General features: G+C 43.6%; 1 long non-coding RNA gene across 1 annotated transcript in view; it reads left to right on the top strand.

Annotated features, from left to right (window-relative positions):
* LOC142109407 (uncharacterized) overlaps positions 1-21,744 on the top strand; it is a 93,829-nt gene extending 72,085 nt beyond the window's left edge. The window contains exon 3 of the long non-coding RNA XR_012680368.1: positions 21,192-21,744. This is a non-coding gene — a long non-coding RNA (uncharacterized LOC142109407). The remainder of the gene's footprint in view (positions 1-21,191) is intronic.
* Positions 21,745-22,151: the final 407 nt, after the last annotated feature.

The raw sequence follows: 22,151 nt of genomic DNA, 5'->3' as shown, positions 1-22,151 counted from the left end.
CGTAGAGGAGAAGCCATTTAATAAGCGTTAGATGCATTTCCAGATAAACTTATTAGGAGTAGGGGTGTGCACCAGCCACTTTTTGTGTTTTGGGTTCTGATTACCTTCAGGTTTTGGGTTTGGATTGGTTTTGCCAAAACACCCCACTCAAGGTTTTGGTTCTGATTTTGGGTTTTGGGTTCTGATTTTTTTTTAAAAAAGCATAAAAAGTGCTAAAATCCATATTTTTGGTTTTTTCCCTCACTCCTACACTATTACTAACCTCAATAACATTCATTTCCACTAATTTCCAGTCTATTCTGAACACCTCACACCTCACAATATTGTTTTTAGGCCAAAAGGTTGCACCGAGGTAGCTGGATGTCTAAGCTAAGCGACACAAGTGGGCGGCACAAACACGTGGACCTTCTAGGAGTGGCACTGCAGTGGCAGACACAGGTTGGTAGTTTGAAAAACTAGGCCCCAAAGAGCACATAATGCCAAAAAAAGAGGTGCAAGATGGAATTGTCCTTGGGCCCTCCCACCCTTATGTTGGTGAAATAGGACATGCGCACTTTAACAAACCAATCATTTCAGCGACAGGGCCTACAAAACTGTGGCTGAAATGATTGGTTCGTTTGGACCCCCACAAAATGAGCTGGCAAAGAAAAAAAAGAGGTGCAAGATGGAATTGTCCTTGGGCCCTCCCACCCACCCTTATGTTGCGGAAAAAGGACACGCACACTTTAACAAACCAATCATTTCAGCGATAGGGCCTACCAAACCACTGTGGCTGAAATGATTGGTTTGTTTGGGCCCCCACACAAAAAAAGCAATTCATCTCTCCCTGTACAAAGTAAACTGGCTCTACTGAGGCAAGATGTCGTCCTTATCCTCATCCTCTGATTCCTCGCCCCCTTCAGTGTGTACTTCCTCATCCTCACACATTATCAATTCATCCCCGCTGGACTCCACAATCACAGGTCACTCTGTAGTCTCTGGAGGCCATTGCTGGTCTTGATTGAAGAATTGATAATTCATTTTTATGAACATCATCTTCTCAAGCAACCTCCTTCGCCGCTCACTGACCAGGTTCCCCGCTGCACTAAAAACTCTTTCGGAGTACACACTGGAGGGGGGACAACTCAGGTAAAATAGAGCCAGTTTGTACAGGGGCTTTCAAACTGCCTTTTTTTCCTGCCAGTAAAAGTAAGGACTGTCTGACATGTCTACTTGGATGGTGTCAGCAAAGTAATCCTCCACCATTTTTTCAATGGTGACAGCATCCAATGCAGCAACAGTAGACATGTCAGCTATGGTTGGCAGGTCCTTCAGTCCGGACCAGATGTTCTCTGTATCCCCGCCAGCGGGTCGTTTATGAAATCTCAGCTGTTTCCTCGCAGCCACAGGTGTGGAAGAAAATGAAGGAGGAGCTGTTGGCATATCACGGTCCTCTTCAGAGGACAATCTCCTGACCAGCAGGTCTTTTCATCGCTGTAGACTTGTGTCTGCCGGAAACAGAGACACAACATACGCTTTAAACCGAGGATCGAGCACGGTGGCCAAAATGTATTCCTCTGACTTTAAAAGAGTGACCACCCTCGGATCCTGGCAAAGCGTACGAAGGGCTTCATCCACAAGAGCTACATGCTTTGTGGAATCGCAATGCTTTACCAGCTCCTCCCTCACTTTCTCCAGCTGCTTCTGCAACAGCCTGATCAGGGGAATGACCTGACTCAAGCTGGCAGTGTCGGAACTGACTTCTCGTGTGGCAAGTTCAAATGGCTGGAGAACCTTGCACAACACGGAAATCAGTCTCCACTGTGCTTGACTGAGGAGCATCCCCACTCCTTTGCCTATGTCGTAGGTGGCTGTGTAGGCTTGAATGGCCTTTTGCTGCTCCTCCATCCTCTGCAGCATATAGAGGGTGGGGTTCCAGCGCGTTACAACCTCTTGTTTGAGGTGATGGCAGCGCAGGTTCAGGCTTTTCTGATGTTGCTCGAGTCTGCGGTAGGCAGTGCCAGAATGCCGAAAGTGCCCAGCAATTTTGCGGGCCACTGCAAGCATATCCTGCACATCCCTGTCACTCTTCAGGTAATGCTGCACCACCAAATTTATTGTTTGGGCAAAACATGGCACGTGCTGGAAATTGCCCATATGTAATGCCCGCACAATGTTACTGGCGTTGTCCGACACCATAAATCCCCAGGAGAGTGTAAGAGGGGTAAGCCACTGCAAAATTATTTCCCTCAGTTTCTCTAAGAGGTTGTCAGCGTTGTGCCTCTTACTGAAACCAGTGATACACAACGTTGCCTGCCTTGGAACGAGCAGGCGTTTGGGAGATGCTGCTACTGATGCAGCTGCTGCTGTTGCTGCGGAAGGCGATGCATCTACCCAGTGGGCTGTCACAGTCATATAGTCCTTAGTTTGCCCTGAACCACTTGTCCACATGTCCGTGGTTAAGTGGACAGTGGGTATAACCGCATTTTTCAGAGCACTGAGGACACTTTTTCGTACTTCTCTGTACATCCCGGGTATCGCCTGTCCAGTGAAGTGGAATCTCAACGGGATTTGGAACCGGGGACACAATACCTCCATCAACCGTCTAAATCCCACTCCAGTGATGGCGGACACCGGACGCACGTCTAACACCAACATAGCTGTTAAGGCCGCAGTTATCCGCTTTGCCATAGGATGACTACTGTCGTACTTCGTGCTCATGGCAAACGACTGTTGTACTGTCAATTGTTTAGTGAAAGACGTAGCGGTCTTACGACTTCCCCTCTGGGAAGATGACCGACTACCAGCAGCAACAGCAGCAGCGGCAGTAGTAGGCGTAGCGCTGCAGGATTCTCCGGAAGAATCCCGGATTGAAGAGGACTCAGTCATGCCGGTAACATGGCCTGCAGGACTATCTCCAATTGAGATCGAGGAGGAAATTGACGAGGAGGGTGTTGCTAGTGTGGATACAACAGGACCAAGGGATTTAGGTGTCCCTGGACTGCCGACGGTGCTAGCCACAGTTCCTGAACTAAACACTGAATTATGAAGGTTCTTCAGGTGACGTATAAGGGAGGATGTCCCTAGGTGGCCAAGATCCTTACCCCTGCTTTTTTTAGCTTTACATAAGGTACATATGGCAATACATTTGTTGTCCGGATTGGGATAGAAATAATTCCAGACCGAAGAGGTGGATTTCTTGGTCTTCTGGCCAGGCATGACGATGTGCTTTTTCATCCCATGGACAACAAATGTTTCCCCCCCTGGTGCCTCATTTATGATAACCACATCAGCATCCTCCTCATCAAGTTCCTCCTCAGCGCCAGCTACATCAATATCCTCCTCCCGGTGTACAACATTGACACCTTCATTAGCCAAATCTGTAACTGCACTGTGGGTGATCCTTCCAGCATATGCAGAGGGCGTACTGCACATGGTGGAAGGAGCCACCTCTTCCCGTACAGTGATGGGAAGGTCAGGCTTCGCAACCACCAACACCCTTGGACTCGCCTTGGGGATTTGTGATGACATCCTTTTAGAAGGCAGAGTTGTTTGCTGTGTTGTTGATGACAGCTTAACTCTCTTAAATTTTTTAGAGGGGGGGGAGGAGGAGGGCTTAGATCCTTGGGTGAAGCTGAACCACTAGTCATGAACACGGGCCAGGGCCTAAGCCGTTCCTTGCCACTCCGAGTCGTAAATGGCATATTGGTGTTAGGAACTCCCAAGTCAGTACAGTGAAACTCGGGAACTACTCAGAAGGCCAGGTGTTCGCTGGAGCCCCTAGTGGTGGGGACAGACTGGGCTGCGGGCCGACGGAGGGTCGAGTAGCGTATACTGACTTTAAGGAGTTTCCCAGGAGTGATTGGTGGACGGTAAATAAGAGAAATCTAAGGTCAAATGGTCACAGGCACAGATACAATATCCAAGGGCAAGCGAAGGGTCAAACTCACAGGCAAAGAAGCAAAATCCGAATTCTAGGCAAAAGGTCAAGGTCAGAAGAGAAGGTTCACAGGTCCAATAACAAGCAGGGGTCAAACACGGGTGGTCAAATCTAAGGTAGCAGGAACCTCAACGGATAGTACAAGCAGGCAGCAGGACTGAGGACAGAACGCTATAACCGGCAATGAGGCATCAGCCCTCATTGCCTTAAATGCAGCCCAGAGCCAATCACAAACAGAGCCACAGTTGCAGACTAATTGCCAGATCCTAAAAGGCCAATCAGGGCTTAGCCCTGAATCTCACACCTGCATGCTAAAGACTGCTAATTCAGCCACAGGCTGAATCTATTAGTCCCTAATCCGCAGGCGCGCCTGGCTGCAGCGACGCTGCCCGGCCGTTGCCTTGGCAACGGTCGGGAACTGGAAGGAAGTGACGTCCCGGTCGTCATAGCGACGGCCGGGACGCTGGGACCGACAGGATGCGAGCCGCGGCGGCTGTGAGTACCGCCGCGGCTCGTGACAATTGGCAAGTTTACGTTTCTCCTCAGATGATTTTAATTTTCTTTTTTTGCTAATTTTAGTGAACTTTGGCTTTTTGGATTTTATATGCCCTCTACTAAGAGATTGGGCATCGGCCTTGGCAGACGACGTTGATGGCATTTCATCGTCTATGTCATGACTAGTGGCAGCAGCTTCAGCATTAGGAGGAAGTGGTTCTTGATCTTTCCCTACTTTATCCTCCAAATTTTTGTACTCCATTATATGCAGCACAAGAGAGCGTACCCCTAAACCACACACACCCGGCAAAGGCTTTAAAAATTATATGTAGCTAGATTGAACGTAGTTAGATTGCAGTACCAATTTTTTTGGACTGCAGGATCAGTGAACGTAGTTAGATTGCAGTACCAATTTTTTTTTGACTGCAGGAACAGTGACCATAGTTAGATTGCAGTACCAATTTTTTTTGACTGCAGGAACAGTGAACGTAGTTAGATTGCAGTACCAATTTTTTGGGACTGTAGGAACAGTGAACGTAGTTAGATTGCAGTACCAATTTTTTTTGACTGCAGGAACAATGAACGTAGTTAGATTGCAGTACCAATTTCTTTTGACTGCAGGAACAGTGAACGTAGTTAGATTGCAGTACCAATTTTTTTTGACTGCAGGAACAGTGAACGTAGTTAGATTGCAGTACCAATTTTTTTTGACTGCAGGAACAATGAACGTAGTTAGATTGCAGTACCAATTTTTTTTGACTGCAGGAGCAGTGAACGCAGTTAGATTGCAGTACCAATTTTTTTTGACTGCAGGAACAGTGAACGTAGTTAGATTGCAGTACCAAATTTTTTTAGACTGCAGGAACAGTGAACGTTGATATATAGCAGTACCAATGGACTCAGCAGGACAGAGCACAGGACACAGCACCACTGGACTCAGCAGGACAGAGCACAGGACAAAGCACCACTGGACTCAGCAGGACAGAGCACAGGACACAGCACCACTGCACTAACCAGGACAGAACCACAGGAATGACCAGGACAGAGGACACCACTAAAACACACCCTCCCGCTTCCCTGATCAATGCCCGAGTGCAGATGGCGGCGGCAAGCAGGGAATTTAAATAATCCGAGTATCGCGAGATCCGACGGCGGAAGTAATGACCAAAAGCCTCGTTTTGAGTTTAGCAATCGGTGTGAATACCCAAACAGTGCTCGTGTAGCGCCTGCGGGGAACAGGACAGACGCAACACAATAGAACTTAACTTGTAAACGATGGTCACCTCCAGTCCGCCTCCGATATCCCAGCTGCGACCCGATCCCAGCAGATCCGCAGCCGCAACCCTTGTCACCTCCAATCACGTCCCTCTAAGAAAGAGACAGAGATTACGGCCGTGCCTACCAGGTAAAGGCTGTCCGAGAATACGGCAATGAACAAGGACACTGTCAGTCCAAGCCCCCTTGCCGCCTCCTCACTTTGCTCTTGCCAAGGCACGGGGGACTACAGGCACTTTAAACCAGGACTAGTCCCGCCTCAAGAACCTCGCACACCACCCGGTAAGGGCCTAACCGAAAGGGGGAATCGAGCGTGATACTCACCGGGACACTCCCACTTCCGATCCGGTTCTCCTGCACCTCCCCGACACCTGCGGATGACAAGGAACACACAGCCTCCCTCTGCACTCTCAGTAAGACTAAGATGGCCACCCACAAAACTAAACTGACTACAACAGCGACCCGACCCTAACAGCGCTCTAATGGTCAGCAACGCAACTAAGTCAAACAACTATGACTAACTAGGTGTGGTGCACTAACGGAACTGCTCACTAACCACTACGGGGAACACCAGCCGGTGTTCACGGACTAAACCGGAGGGCGGTTCCTAACCCCCTCACCCAGGCCGTACCAAGAAGCTGCCTTCTTGCTATGGGGTCACCCACGGATCCTAAGGACCGGCTGCACCAGGCCCGACTGAGGCTCACTGGAACAGCACACTAACCTGCGTACAGACTGCCACCTGAAACAGCCGATCGAAACTGAACCGCCCGACTGGCTGCATCCAGATATCGAACACGTATCCCACTCCGGAACTGCCAGGGGACTGAGGACTGGGACACTCAACCAGAACCACGGGACGCCCCTGGAACTGCGTTGAGCTGTGCTGCACTGCCACTGACTCACTCAGTCACCCCCTTTGGAAACCAGTGTGACCCCAGGGACCTAAGGGACGGGAAAACTATGTATGTTCTTCCCTGACTATGTGTAAGCTGGTAACTACACTTGTCCCCACAGCACGGGTTAGTACAGGAAAACACAGGGAACAAGAGCCTACCTTTAATGAGGGCCTGACGTCTTGCCCCTGGACACAATTATGTAGCACACCCAAAGTTACAGTAATACAGACATTACTCGCCGCACAGACAGAATACAGTAATACAGTACTTTGTACGCTACTCACCAGAGCACACCGCTGCTAGCCAACCAGCCGATTGCTACAGCACCCACAGGAGCCTCCGCTCTACTGTACCTCTCAACGTTAGTGTGCTCACCTCACACTGGACCGTGCCCTACACTTAGAAGGCTCTCACGCCTCTAACACATCACAAGCATGGCCTTCTGCCAACACACCATGGGCCTCTGCCCAACTATACATAGAGCCTTGTGCTCTTTAAGACTTTGGGCCTCAGCCCCCTCTCTAACTCAGGGCTCTGAGCCCTCTAACTAAGGGCCTTGTGCCCTACTACCTAGTGGCACTAGCCCCTGCCTACATAGGCCTTGTGGCCTCCCTAGCTAACTGCTAAGGGCCTTATGCCCTCTATAGCCTACAGGCTATCAGCCCCTACTCAGGCCCTGTGGCCTTTCTATGGCCTCTAGGCCACTAACTACCTAAGGGCCTTGTGCCCTTGTACAACTGGGGGCTCTGAGCCTCCCCCTCTCTATCTTCTAACAGAGGCTTGTCCCCTTTTAACAACTTTGTGGCCTACTGGCCCACTACTGCATAAGGGCCTAGTGCCCAGTTCCCTGGGCCTTGTGCCCCTAATTAATTATCCCCACGAGCCTTAAGCCCGACCATGGCTGCGGGCCTAGTGCCCGAATTAATGCTGAGTCGACTTACCTGCTCTGCGCAGGAATCTCAGCTTGCCACACCGTCTTCCTCTTTTTTCTTCGGGTCTTCCAGACCCTCCAGCCATCGCCATCTTCACTCTTCTCCCGTTCGGCGCGGGTCTTCTGGCTGCTCCGGAAGCGGCGGCGCTCCTAGCCCTGACAAGGGCTCCCCGCCGACGTCTCCGCGGTGAGTGATAAGTGGCAGGGTCGCTCCTAGCCCTTACAAGGGCTCCCTGCCACTTCCGGAGTCCTGTTGCTAGATGTCTTCTGTTTTTGACTCGCCGCTCCGGACGTCCCCCGATGTCCTTCTCTCTGATCCGCCGGACTCCTTCTGCTAAAATGGCGCCGGCCGGCGACTTATATAGTCGCCGGCGCAATGTCATCAGCCGGCGCGAGCACCGATTGGCTCGCGTCGGCGCCAATCTTTTAAATGGCCGGGTGCGAGCCGCGATTAGCTCGCGTATCCGGCCGCTGATTGGCCAGCGGGGAAAGATGAGCCCTGATTGGCTCATCCTTCCTCCGCTGCCAGAACCTGCAGGAAAGAAGCTATACTTACCGCCGCGGGAGCACTGGACGGGTAAGTAGGTTATTTCTTCTTTTTTCACCCTCTTGCTGGGCACAGGAATCAGGGGCATCTTCTGTCCCTCCAGGGACACGGCGAGGCTGGGCATCTCCGCGGGCACCTTTACACTCGGATCGGGCTCGGATCCGCACTGTTTGTGGGTGCTCTGATTTAGAAAATCTGAGCCCGCTCATCCTTAATTAGGAGGCATATCTTTTGCAAGAACTTGAGGCCTGATGTATAGATATGTGATGATGATAACACCAGCAGCACTGGCTGTTTGTATCGTTAGTGTCAGCATTATGTTAAGTTGTGGAAATCTGTATTTCTTGTTTGCCAGATGGACTACTGTAGGAAAGGAGATTCCTGTTGGACTTATAAAGTGGTCAATACGGGATGTGGGGGTGTTAACATGCAATTAAATTGTATGCTTGATTCTTGCATTTAGAACTAACATTGTAAAGACACTGTCCTCTCTTATGTATATGAGTCTTCATTACATTATATTGTGCACAAATAGGATAATGCGACTTTCACGTTTATAACCAACACTGTCAAGCTGCATCTCTACACTATCAGTGTGTGCATTTGTCATTAGGCTGGGGCCGTATCCACTCGGCACTATTTATTTTTCTTCACGTTTGTCACTTTTACTTTTATGTTTTCACGTTTGTTGGATTTTTTTGGGTGTGGGTAGGCCCTTTTGGGCTCCTGTCCCCGGAAGATCTAGGGGGGGCTGTGCGGTCCTGAGGCTCTGGCCCCCCTGAAACCCCTCGAAGGTCCTCCCCTTAGAGGGTGGAATAGTTGTAGTGCCTGGGTGAAGCCTCGGTGGAGCTAAAGGGACCACCCTAGCCTTGCGGAAAAGGGGGTCTGAAGACCCTTGACCCCTAAGGGACCTTTTGATTCCGGGGGTCGGGGACCAGGCCAAGTTCCGCATTCCTTAGTGCACTTTTTTATGGTTTTGCACCTTTTTTGGGCACTTTTGGATTTTGATTGCATGTTCCCAGGCTTTCAATAAAAAAAAAATCAGTGTGTGCATTTGTACAACTGTGTTTTAAGTGGGAAGTATCTTGACATATGTGAGACTCAACATATATATGTAAGTCTGCTATTTTTGTAACCAAATTTTTACGCATATGTTCAGGGCGCAAGATATCAAACTCTAAATGGGGCCCATAGTTTCTAGTAACACAATGGGATGGGCAGTGAAAATACAGTGTCTTGTATATATTTCCAAATAATGCCAAACTTAGCAATCTACATAAAAATGTACAACTTTTTACAGTTCATTTATATCTAAAGTATACACTTGTCCTCAACATTACAAACTATATTTTCATGAGTTTCTCTCATGAGGGTTTTCCAGAGTTATGATGACAGGATCCAGTGGTGGATATTTTGTTGTAAAATTCATTATTTTTTTAATCAACTTTGAGAAAGAAGTTGAAAAAAAAAATGAAATGATTCAAATACAAAAACCAAAGCAAAGTCATTTGGGAGTGTTTCTCTGTGGGGGCTCCCAGCTAAGGAAGGAATATTTAAGATGTCACAAGAGTCTTGTGCCAGTTATGCTGATAAAGTAAAAGCCTAACTTGCAACGTCTTTTTAACTGTAGCATAGGAGTTGTAAATGAAAGCAGAATATATTTGTAGAATTGCAGAATATATTTAAAAATTCATTAAACTAAGTTACTTCTGTATAAGGTTTCTGGAAATACATAAAATACTGTTTTCTTTTTACACAAGTGGATACTTGAAAGGCCAAAAAGTAAATTTTTATAACTAGTGAAAGAGTCTAGCATATCTCCCAACTGTCCCAATTTCAGCAGGACAGTTCCGAATTTAGAGCTCTGTGACACTGTCCTGCCGGAGCACATGTTTGTCCCGCGGGTGGGAATGTTGGGGGAAGGGCGAGAGATAATGGGTAGCCTAGCACTTTATAGCACTAAGCAGCCAATTGTGATGTGGCCACGACCCCATCAAGTTGCGCCAACTCCCCCTGTCACGCAGCAGGAGACCTGCATGTTTGGAGATACAGTAGAGCCAAAAATTAGGCCATGTGACCTTAATACATAAAAAGCGACTTATAAAACTGCAAAAAATAAAACTGCAATAGTGCCCTGGATCTACATGCAAGCAAAAAAGTGATCCATTGATAGTTAATAATATTTTTATTAAACTCTTATATTATATTTTTATATCCATACACAACTAATTTGAGCTCATATGTTAAAATACAATATAGAACATAAAAACATATAAATTCACATCGCATGGATGACATAAAAATAATACATTAATATGAGCTACTAAATAGACATATAGATAATATGAAGGCCTATAGTATTGGCTTCCACTATTGTGCAGACTTGATCCAAATGATTATATAGAAAATTATAATCAGTATATCAATTGCTTGTGAATTAAATACATCAATTTCAGTTAAGAGATCTTGTAACAAGAACCATAGTTTTTAGAGATAAACATGGAAAACTGATGGGGAGAAAGTCAGTTAGTAGTATTTACTGAGGGACTGTTAGTATGAACCGCGTGTTTTGCTTTTGGATCTAATTTTGTTTGTAAAACAAATGTTCACGTTCATATTTTGGTGTGTAGCAGTATTTATATATTACCAAACTATTTGGTAAGCAGACCAAAACTGCTATTTAGAAAATAAGATTTGTTGCTTCGTTGCATTGTCCTTTTGTCGTGTTATGGTGAGGTTTCCTTCCAGCAGTAAAACACTTGTTGGCAACCCAAAAATAATGTTTTTTAAATATTCGGCGCTCTGATGCTCTGTAATTACTTCTTGCAGACACACCCTTTCCTGTGGAAAAGATACTTTCAAAGTATGCAAGCTAAATCACATATTTTCACTCTTCTACTCTATGACACATGTCTCAGACCTGTATATAACCCAAGTTGCAGCCTTTTACCAGCAGACTGTCAGCTGAATCCTCTCTTAGAGGTCTGTGGCAAACCCTTCCCTTTGGCACAATATACTGTATGTATATATATATATATATATATATATATATATATATATATATACACTGTGCACATACATTACTTTGACTATTTTGGTTGATTTTTGGCGCTGAGGCTAGTAATATTTTATTGACAATATATATATGAGATTATATTGTTTACTTACACCATGAAAAGGCAGTCAGGATTTTTCCAAGTGGAGCCTTGTCACACTACTGTTGTATAAAATCAGCTTGTCCATCGTTCAACTGAGTAAAGGGATTTGTATGTGTAGAAGAAACACATATTTTTCTTAGTAATGTTTACAATAAGGTGGGTTATTCGATTCTAATGTATTACTATATAAATCACAGGTTTATTGCTGTATGCATTCATTCAGAAAACTACATCTCCCAGAGTGCCTGGGAACTTCATTGCAAATGACGTTGGCCATTTTGGCGTGGACAAACTTCAAACTAAAGCCCCAAGCTGCTCACTAGAGCTTGAGTGCTGTTGCTGGACTTTTGCCCTGTGGGATGATTGCAGCTAAAGTTCAAGTTTTAAAAGGCATCCCAGAAGAAATCATCTCTGGAGTAAAGACCATCGGATGTCAGCAGGACTCATATGAAGACAGATAAGTTTACAATTTATTTTGCCTTGCTATGTTCAACTTAAAGTGAAGCAAGTGAGACGTCAACATGTGTTATTAAAACCTCTGTCAAGTACTGTATCATTGTTATTGAGAGGTTATGGCTCTGTCTGAAGGAAGAGTTTATTCCAGCCAAAGCTGCTGTATTTAAAGATTATCTGCAAGCTGACACAGAGTGCTAAGGAAATAGAGAGAAACTATTTGTCATACGAGTTTGTCTATATTGCATCAGTAGTTTGATCCTATTGTGAAACTGCCTAAAATGGCTGCTAAGGAGGAAATGGCAAGTTATTTAACTCTACAGTTGCTGATTGAGCACTGCCTATTCCATTAGACGGTGACAGGTGTTGCTTACACTGGCAATCAAGTATTGTGCAGAATTACTTTTTCTTACACTGATCTTAGGAGTCAAGCTAATAACTTTAATATGTCCAGCTGAAACTTTGCTTTAACCTGTGAATTAAAATTTACCCCTGGGCGTTATCTCTATTGTAAAGTGACACTAGTCTGCAGTCATTTATTCTAAGGCATCTAACCTGATCAAGTTGGATTAATCCTTGTTTTTTGTGTGATAAGTGTAATCTTTATAATTGCAGTAAAAATCTATTATGATTGATAATCTGCTGCAGGAGCACTTAGTGTAATGGTCTAGTTGACCTGTTTGCAACTTGTTGCCTTTTAAGTGTGATTGTCCAGCGAAACCCATTTCATAGAAGTACTAGTGCCTAACTTCAAAGGGAGATATTTTTATTGAGTGACCTACCGTATTTCCCCATGTATAAGACGCACCTTTTTCCCCCAAATTTTGGGTCTAAAAAAAAGGTGCGTCTTATACACTGCAAGTCTTACTTAACTCAATGAAGAACTCAGCACCTGGAAGTGAGAGAGGAGAGGGGGGGAGTCCCCGCTGGCTGTATGGAACAGCGTGTCCCTGCTGGCAGGAGCCATCCCTATGCGAGCTTTAACCCAGCGATTAAGAGGAGCAGTGGGGGTAACTTGCACTAGAGGCTCCAGTGATGAGGTGCTGACTCCGATCGATCCGGGTGAACCGGAAGTCCCGCCGCGTAACCGGAAGTAGTGGGTCCGCCGGCTGTTCCAACTCCAGCCTCTGGTCTCCACCGGAAACAGGCCACAATTACCGGGATAGGCGCTCCGAGAGGTAAGGCACTCAGCTAGGAGCCACCAGGGCCAGGAGGGACTCTCAGAAGGCGGGGGCACCCGGGAATCTGAAAACCGCCAGGAGGGCAGCATGCTCAGAGCATCAGATGGCGCGGGACGTCCAGCCGTCAGTGGTAACCCCAGTCGTCCCAGGAAGCTTTTTTTTCATTTTGGGCCCCAAAATTAAGGTGCGTCTTATACATGGATGCGTCTTATACTTGGGGAAATACGGTATGTATTGTAGTGATTTATGTTTGGATATTGCTGATATTGTTGAAACACTGACATCTCCAACCTTATCTCTAACCAGATTTATTGCCGCCCCCTTCACTCTATCAACTGCTGCCTCATTATCAAAATCACCTCTTCCCACTCCTGCCTCCAGGACTTTACCTGGGCTGTTTCTGCAAGACTCATTTCTGTATTCAAGCCTATAAGCCTACAAATCCTTCTCCTAACTCCTTTGTCTTGGCTATCACCTCAACTCCCCCACTCTGTACTACCCTATTTGATCCTCTGTTTGTGAGATATAAACTTTCAACTTTTATTAAAGTGTTTTAAACACTAATACGCTAATACGCTAGGATTTGGGCCTCTACCTCAAAAAGACTAATTGCAAAATTGTATTTTATCATTTAGGTCAGTGATGCTCAACCTTCAGTAGGTACATGTGCAACCCACTAACCTTCAAAAGGGCTGCACATTACCATTAATCTCAGTAATAAATTAAAACAATGCATTTAATTAAAGAAAGAGACATCTGTAATAACACATCAGCGGACATTTTAATGTCATTTTAACAATTGCTTATAGCTTATCTGTAATTGACTGAGCAGTGCACGAGACTATTCCTGATTGGCTGCCTGGCTATTAACTAGTTGAGCTCAACAGAGATTGATACATTTCGCATTGTTTCTCAGGATCAGTCCATTCATTATATAGGGGTTTTGTTTAATTTCTTCTTATGGATTACAAGATTGTCACTGCATAAGGCAGACCAAGAAAGAAAGAAGATTTTAAGAAGGTATCTATTAAGGGCACAGCATAAAATAATATTTAATTACTTAGGAGAGAATTCTTTATTAATTACAGGGGCTATAGTTATTTTTTTTACTTATGGGCACAACACTTATAGTGCACACGGCATGGAGTGTCAGGAGAAGCCCAGTGCTAGTCAGTATTGGGCTGGTACTCTCTAGGTATAGGGGCTCTATATTTTTTTTAGACATCCCTGATCCTGATCCTGAATAGGCTGGGCTGTAAGAAAGAATATAAGGGGGGGGGGGGCATTTTATATTCTTTATTTCAATTTTTTTCACTCTGAGTGCTGTTTGATTATTGGAATGCCTTGAATGCCTGCAAGATTGTCAAACCGCAAATGTGGTTTAAGACCTTGCGAGTTTGATTCATGAGATCTGATGAGCGATTTTGCCTTTAGTAAATTGTGCAGTGTGGTTTACAAACCACACATTAAATTGCATGGGGTAATTTACCCCATTGTCTTCAATAATGATTTTAAACCTTTTTAAAAAAGCTATTTATTCTATATGATGTTGTTTATTTGTGTAACGCCCCCTAGTGGTGGCGTTACACAACCCACCTAACCCTAACCCACCACTACACCTAACCTAGTGGTGGGTTAGGTGTTTGTGGAAAGAGCAGTGATTAAGACTGGTTGCTATGCGGACAACCCAGCCCAGTCTGCTAGAGACAGAGTGAGAAGGAGGAGGGGCTGTAAAAAAGGGGGATAAGGAAAAGGAGGAGACAGACAGGGAGATAGAAGAGAGATGATGTGAGCAGCTGGGGAGCTCCCAGGTTCCCCCAGCATTGCCTGGGAATGTGAGTCTCTGCTCTGGGGACTCTCTCCCTATACAGGGCACACATTTCTTGCCCTGAATAGGGAGAGAGTCCCCAGAGCAGAGACCCCTGGAGAGGAGGGGATTGCTGCAAGTGGCAGCATGCATATACTAAGGGATGTAAGTGCAGAGACCCCTGGATAGAGGATTGTAGCAAAGAGAGGCAGTTGTGGAGTTTTTGGAAACCCAGAGAGGGGCAGAGAGAACACTAGAGAAGAGTGTCATAGCACAAGGGATTGTACCCTTGCTTGCAAAGCTGAGAGCTACACTGTGCTTCCTGCCTGTGTGTACTGGAAACAGACAGTGGCTGAACTGTGAGAAGTTGTGGAACTACTGTGACCAGGAGAATCTGGCATCTACTGTGATAATACCAGCAGTGTAAGATGTGTACAGGAGGAGTACAGCGGCTGCTGTATAGTACAATGCTGCCGAAACGGAGCTGCTGCGCATGCGCGGGCGCATGCACTGCAGCTCTCTCGCTTTTTTTCTTTTTTAGGTGAAGGGGAAACCCTCCCCTAAAAAATCCTCCGTGCACCCCTGACCCATGCCCATCAGCTAGCCAGGGCTTGAGAAGCAGGTGCACTGTGTAACCTTTGCACCCCACACTACACACAGTGACAGGGGGTTACATTTCTGTTTTTTTAGAAATTATTTATTTATTCTTAACTAATTGAACTGGAAGTCCAAGTCTGGGCATTCAGTTCCACTGTCCCTTGAGGCTGGCCCAAGCTACTATTACCTCTCTGGGACAGTTTCACATCATTTTCATTTTGTAAATAGGACCCTGGATACTTAAACAGTTTGTTGCCATTTCTGCTATAAATGAAAATGCCAACAACGGCAAGAATACAAATGCATACTGTATATTTACATTGGAATCTGGAGACACGTGAAATCAGAAAAAGCAATCTACATACTATTGAAAAAGAAAATGTATGTTTAAAAATAAACAGCACAAAAAGATATCCTAAAATGTATCCCTCATCCATACAAGCAATTGTATTATGTCTCCAGGCGGCCACAAGGCTTTTATAATCTTTCTTACTTCCTACAAAATACACCTGCAGTGCTTGCTGAAAGCACAAGGCAGCTTTGACAGCTATGACAAATAAATATATTATGTGTGATTAAAGAACTCATGTTTATATAGCATGATTATAGGTGGCCTTGTGAGAGGAGATGTGATACTTTTAAATTTGTCAGCATGGGGCTTAAAAAAGAATTTGCCTGAAACCATCTGCTGGTATTACTTACAGTTCCTCCACATTTATGTGCTTCAATAGCCATGATCTGCCAGGATGTGCTCAAACTTGTTACACAACAGGGAATCTTTCAGAACTGCATCCTAGACGTAGAGTATGTCAACAGAGACTTTTATACATCAAGTCATCAAATATTGATCATAAATAATATGAATTTAACTAGAATTCTTGTAGTTTTACTCTTTTTTACTCTTATTCGGGCATAGTTACTTCCCAAGTGAATATTCTGTATTAGTTTCCAATTCGTTCACTCTGTAAGGGAAATTTAAAGAGAAATGATTACATTTTTCACCCATTCATTCCATTTTTTGTCTATTATTCTATAAACTTCCAGTTCAAGATTAAATATTTATTACTCACATTGCGGTAAAGCAGCACATGTTGAAGAATTATTTTAATTAGTCAACATAAAAGTCCAGCATTTACTGATCACCTCCTCCACTTTCAGAGAGCAGATAGATAGAAGTGGTGTCCAATGGGTGGTCTCGTACTTGGAGGAACGGATCTGTGAATGCTCCCTGTGTGACCTCCATACCCAGAGACCCCTCAGGCCTCTGATATGCCCTATTTTCACATTTTCCGGATGGAAAATGAGGATGGTAGCTGTTTGCCAGTAATTAGCGCAACTGAACTAAGAGGCGCAGAGTCTACCACGCTCCCTGGTATTCACCAAGGACCTCAGCAAGGGAGTATGTGATTCGCTGAGTGTAACACGCAGGTTGCAGTTCTCAAGGACAGCCACTGGCTAAACAGGTAGATTAAGAAAGCGAGGTCAGACAGTCCAAGATCAATAGCCAGATGGGTATGTGGTACCAAGCTGAAGTCACAACCCCACGGATCGAGCAAAACAGGAATCAGGAGAGCAGAACTGGACACTGGAACAGGTAGTAAGTGCTGGAGCTAAGGAGACCTAATTTTCTGGCACCCTAATGGTGCCAGAGTCTTCCTTATATAGGTGCTTAATTAGACTGCCCCAGAGGTCAGTGACATCGCTGACCGACGGCACACACAAATGTCCTGTTACTTAGTGACAGAATGTGAATGCGCAGAAGTGTTGGTTCCAGCCGGGTGAAAGTCGCGTATTGTTGCGGGCCGGGAGGATAAAAAGCGTCTGTCCCTGCACAGTGGGAAAGGTGCAGGGATGGCATCTGACACCTATCAGGTCTGTCCTCTGTAATGCCAGATCTATAAGAAACAAGTTTCCTGCAATTGCTGACCTTATTGAATCATCACATGTAGCATGCATTATGGAGACCTAGCTAGACGAAAGTGCATCCCCTATCTTGGAAGCTGTAGTCCCAACCTAATACTCTGTGATCCACTGCGTAAGACAAGAACCCAAGGTAGGTGAAGTGGCAAAACACTTAGGGTTCACCCAATGGAAATAACTTGCTCATTTAAATGATTAGCTGCCCAGAATGCTATAGGTTTGGGTTTCAGAGTCCTTCTCATCCCCCCCTCTTCCCCTCGCCCACCTTCCCTCTGGGGATGGGAAGATATTTATAAAAGAAATCACAGATATTTTTGCTGGTCTAGTCCTGGGACATCACAATGGCTTATCCTGGGGGGATTTAAATGCACAAGTCTATGATACACTCTTACATCTTAGCCAAGAACTCCTCCGCACGATGAATGCTCTGGACTTCACACTTTATTCTCTACTACTATAATGCAGTCACACACTTGGGGGTATATCTACTACACTGCGGGTTTGAAAAAGTAGAGATGTTGCCTATAGCAACCAGATTCTAGTTATCATTAACTAAGTATATTCTACAAAATGACAGCTAGAATCTGATTGGTTGCTATAGACAACATCTCCACTTTTTCAAACCTGCAGGTTAGTAAATATACCCCTTGTTCTTGTTTTCAGAGTGGATTAGAAGTCCTTGACCTAATGATAACCCCAGTCACTTAGTCAACCTTCTGGACTTCTCTGCAACATTTCATAGAGCATGGACCATGAAATTCTAATAAAGAGCCTGAAAATAAATCTATAGACTAGATGGCACACATTTTAGCTGGTTCAAATTGATTCTCACTGGCAGGTGACAGAGAATGTATTCAGGAGTATACTATGGCTGTACAATGGATAACATTGCAACTTCCTAGTGTTTGACCTTGGGTTCAGTTTCAAACCTGGTACGTACTCTCTGAAAAACATTTATATATTCTGTCCATTTTTGTGCAGTGTCCTCTCACAGTCTAAGTACATAGTGGTAGGGAAACTAGATCTTAAACACCACTGTGGAAGGGACTCATGTGCTTGGATAAAATTCTCTTGGGTAGCAGAGTAGAATATGTTGGAGTTATTTAAATTAAGGATAATAATAATATGCATAATCTTATGCACATATAAATGAAGAAATCATTACAATCCATAGCTCCGCATGTCCAGCATTAATTCAGACATGTCATATTTGCATATGTTAAGTTTGAATTATCTGTTCATACTGTCATGCACCATTTTGCACAAAGTGTAGTACCAAACTTTGTTTTATATGTATGTGTTTGAAACAATTTTTTTGCTTTAAAATGCAATGATTGATGTTCTGTAGTTTAATGCCATGAGTAATGGTGTATTTAAATAGTAAGTAGGTGTGGCAATTTTACTGTCTGTACTTTATTGCTTGGAGTGCCCAATAGGGCATTTTTATTGAACTGCTTTTCAGGATATCAAAATAATTCAGTGTAGTGACTAGAGATGTACATTAACCATATAAAAACCATATATATAATAAAAATATGATATGTTTTAATATATCTGTCTATTTAAGGAGCATTTATTGCATTCATTTTTCAAAACTGATTACACCCACGTGCAGGAGATCTGACTAATAGGTCTGGCGAATTTAGGTCACCCCTGCACCCCAGCAATATGAGATCACTTGTAACAGAGATCAAATTCTTTTTCTTATTAATTTATATTTATAAATCGCTGACATATTATACAGAGCTGCACATTAATGGGATCACAAACAAATACAAGCAATGATATGAAATAAAATACTTGTCCTCACTGGAAACAGGGCCATGCTTTCTCTATTACATAATATGTTGTAATATTTATCCAAATTTCATTTTGAGGGGGTGCTTTCCTAACATTTGTCAAAGCTGAAGACCAGATTTTCAGGGCTACTAGGTCCACTGGTTCTCAACTTCAGTCCTCGAGGACCCCTAACAGTGCAGGTTTTCCATATCTCTTTGCTAGAGGACAGGTGTATTCATTACTGACTGACACATTTTGAAAGATTCACAGGTGGTATTACTTATTTCACTTGTGACCTGGAAAATCTGCACTGTTAGGGCTACCGAAGGACTGGAGTTGGGAAACACTGCAGTGAGTCTAGACTTTTTATTTTTATAAAAAAAACCATTATGCTTTATTAGCTCCTAATAAAATGTCAAAGCCTCTCATTGTCATGAAATATTGAATTAAAATATAGAATACTGATTTAAAAATATGTTAATCGTGAATAAGAATATCAAAGGTAAGAACAAAAAAGTTGCTAAGAAACCCATTTTAGTCTGCTGGGAAAAATACAAGTGGGATTTATAAGTAAAATCCTCCAAGGGTCTATGTCCTTATATGTGAATTGCAAATCCAATTGTTCAGTTGGTTGTCGTTACTTTAAATACATTATCATCTTTTCCAGTACAGCAGAACTTTTAATTAAATCAAATGTGATATTGTAATAACAATGTTAATTTAAATTCCAATATGATGTTGGCCAGAGCCACACACACAGTATAATATTGTAATACGCAAACAAAGTTATATATATATATATCTAATATATAAATGCTTAGTGGCGTCTGTGTGTGTGTGGAATAAAAAAAAACCAAGTTGCAGCGCCACCTGCTGGGCAGAGTTATACACTGACCTACTAAATTCTTAGTGTGTGTGGGGAAAAAAATTCAAAAAGGGCTGAAATTTGGTAGGGCTCAAACTCATTTTCGTGAGGTAATTTTACCTCATGAACACACATAGTGTAGAGGCGTGCGTTAGTGTGTGTGTGTGGAAAAAACTATTTTCTCAGAAAGGGCTCATCCAATTGACCTGAAATTTGGTATAATGACATTATTTGACAAAAAATTAGAATAGTCAAGTCAGTTAACTTCCATCACCCCCCCCTTCCCCCGTGGGAGGGGTAGTAAAGGCTAAATTTACGAGTTGAGGGCTCAAACTCATTTTCGTGAGGTAATTTTACCTCATGAACACACATTAAAAAGGCCGCTTGCGTCGGGAAGTAACGCTCTTCCCCTGAGGAGGCCTGGGCTAGGCCCAAATGCATGACCAGTACCTTTTTAAGACCTTAAGTAGCTTGATTTGACTAGAATGCATGAGTATCATGCACGGGTTAACTTGTATGTATATATATATATATATATATATATATATATATATATATAGTGACAAAGGGAGTGATTTGACAAAGGTCTCAGAGAGAAAACATAGATATTCAGCAGACAGTCTGCAGGTCATTTTATTAGTTAAATGTGTCACCTGTCCATCAGGCTAAGGGGTGGGGGTGTAAAGTATTTAAACCTGTATTGTTGTTTTGTGTGGCATGAACAATGCAGAGCTGGTTGGCCCAGTGACTAGGCAGGAGGTCTGGCAGAGCCAGGGTTGGCTGGTGTCATCCTAGTAGGAGTTTGCGGTATTATTGGTGATGTGTACAATAAAAGCACTGTTATTTAAGAAAGAAGGCATTGTGTCTGTCATCTGCCAGGTGTCAGTGTTAATATATATATATATATATATATATATATATATATATATATACATAGTTATCATTTTTGTATTTCTCTTAACCAGCTAATATAGTAAAGAGTTCCAGACACATATGATTTTGTTACTAAGAGTGTGTTGCTTCCTACAAGATTTCCAAAACAATATCTTTCCTATTAACTACTGTAAGAAGTATAATTTGCTATTATAATTCTATCTTTTAATTCAATATTTCACCCCAGTGAGAGGTTTTGCCAATTTTATTAGGAAGTAATATGGTTTTTTTTTTAAAAAAAAAACAACAATATTTTAGTGGACATGTGTTCCCTGAAAAAAACACTGTGGTCTTTCTGTAAAATATACAATGACATGAAACAGAAAGTAAAGCTGTCTCTGCTCAAACAAGATAACAATTTAAGAGGTGTGGGGAACATAACTGTCTTTCACTATTTATCTTAACTGAACCTCCTTTCTCTTTGTGTTCTAGAGAAGACTTACGTGCTGCAAGGGCACTCTTGTGTTCATCGGAGGTATGTTTAAAGACAGCTACTGCCTCCAAGGAGTGGAGATGGCCAAGGAGTAAGATATGGCAAAGAGTGAAAATAGTTGACAACAATGACAGTCAAACTCACTGGGCCTGATTCACCAGGACACGTATCTGCCGATTATGAGCATATTGTATGCAAAATCACTCTGCGCATGCCCAAAACAGAAATATCCATGATCGCAGTCCTGTTCCATGTGCCTGTGAGCACAAAGGACACTCACTGCAGCCTATGATTTTGGGGAGTGAACTGGATGGGGAAAGGGCGTTTTGGCGTAATGAATTTACAGGTGGGCGGACAAAACTCGAGCGCACGTAGTCACGTCAGAATAAAGGTTTGGACATCTCAAAGTTACTTGTTTTTCTGCTGTATCTCTTGCGTCAGCTAAAGGGCTGGTCTAAGTCCCGATAAGTAGCATGCTAGAACATGTGTTTGCAACTGTAAAAATGTATTTTGTGTTCAGCAGACAGTAACAACATTTTAATAAATATAATTCATGGAGAAAGAAGATAATCAAAAATATTTTTTTCCTGTTTTAACATTAATGCTTTTATTAATATCATGTAACAATAATACAATAATGCAAGATTTTTTTTCCCTGTGCAAATTTATAATCCACATAGGTATTGGACACATCCTGCTGCATCCAGGTTAGTAGGTTACAACAGACCTGACCCTGATTTCAAAAGCACACACATCTTGAGGTCTGTGCCTTTGTGAATTCTGGCGACATTAATCCTAAATACGTGCATATAATTGTGAACATAGGTTGCACTCAGAATACATACCTTGATGATTCAGCAGCTGAACTTCAGTAGGTCTTCCAAACAACCTTGTCCTTGCTGTGATGACAGTCCTCAGCATTGCCATGTCATTTCCTACTGCCTTCAACACCTTATACA

This window comes from Mixophyes fleayi, chromosome 1, assembly GCF_038048845.1.
Source record: "Mixophyes fleayi isolate aMixFle1 chromosome 1, aMixFle1.hap1, whole genome shotgun sequence".
NCBI lineage: Eukaryota > Metazoa > Chordata > Amphibia > Anura > Limnodynastidae > Mixophyes > Mixophyes fleayi.
The sequence above is the reverse complement of the archived record's forward strand: the minus strand, read 5'-3'. Positions and strand labels throughout refer to the sequence as shown.